Genomic DNA, 344 nt, shown 5'->3' on the forward strand with positions numbered 1-344 from the left:
TATACATATATTTCTAAATCATGTAGAACAAGTCATACACATGCATTCTATTTGACAAAATCTTTACATGGATTTCTTTTTTTATCAAATATATTTAAATCATTTTAATAATTGAAAAGACTGGCAAGAACAAGAACTGTAAAAGACTTAACAGGAAGATTGTATGTACAATTATTAAACATTTTATATTTAATCTTTCCTGGATATGCAATACCGTTTCATAATAACGCTTAAAACTCAAGTGTTCAACCAGGTTTGTTTATGAATTGCGTTTAAATTGTATCGTATTTTGTTATCTCATAGTCTCTGATTAACTATATAATGTGCCCTGTACGCAAATAAAA

The sequence above is a fragment of the Trachymyrmex septentrionalis genome, unplaced genomic scaffold, assembly GCF_001594115.1.
Source record: "Trachymyrmex septentrionalis isolate Tsep2-gDNA-1 unplaced genomic scaffold, Tsep1.0 scaffold62, whole genome shotgun sequence".
Classification (NCBI taxonomy): Eukaryota; Metazoa; Arthropoda; class Insecta; order Hymenoptera; family Formicidae; genus Trachymyrmex; species Trachymyrmex septentrionalis.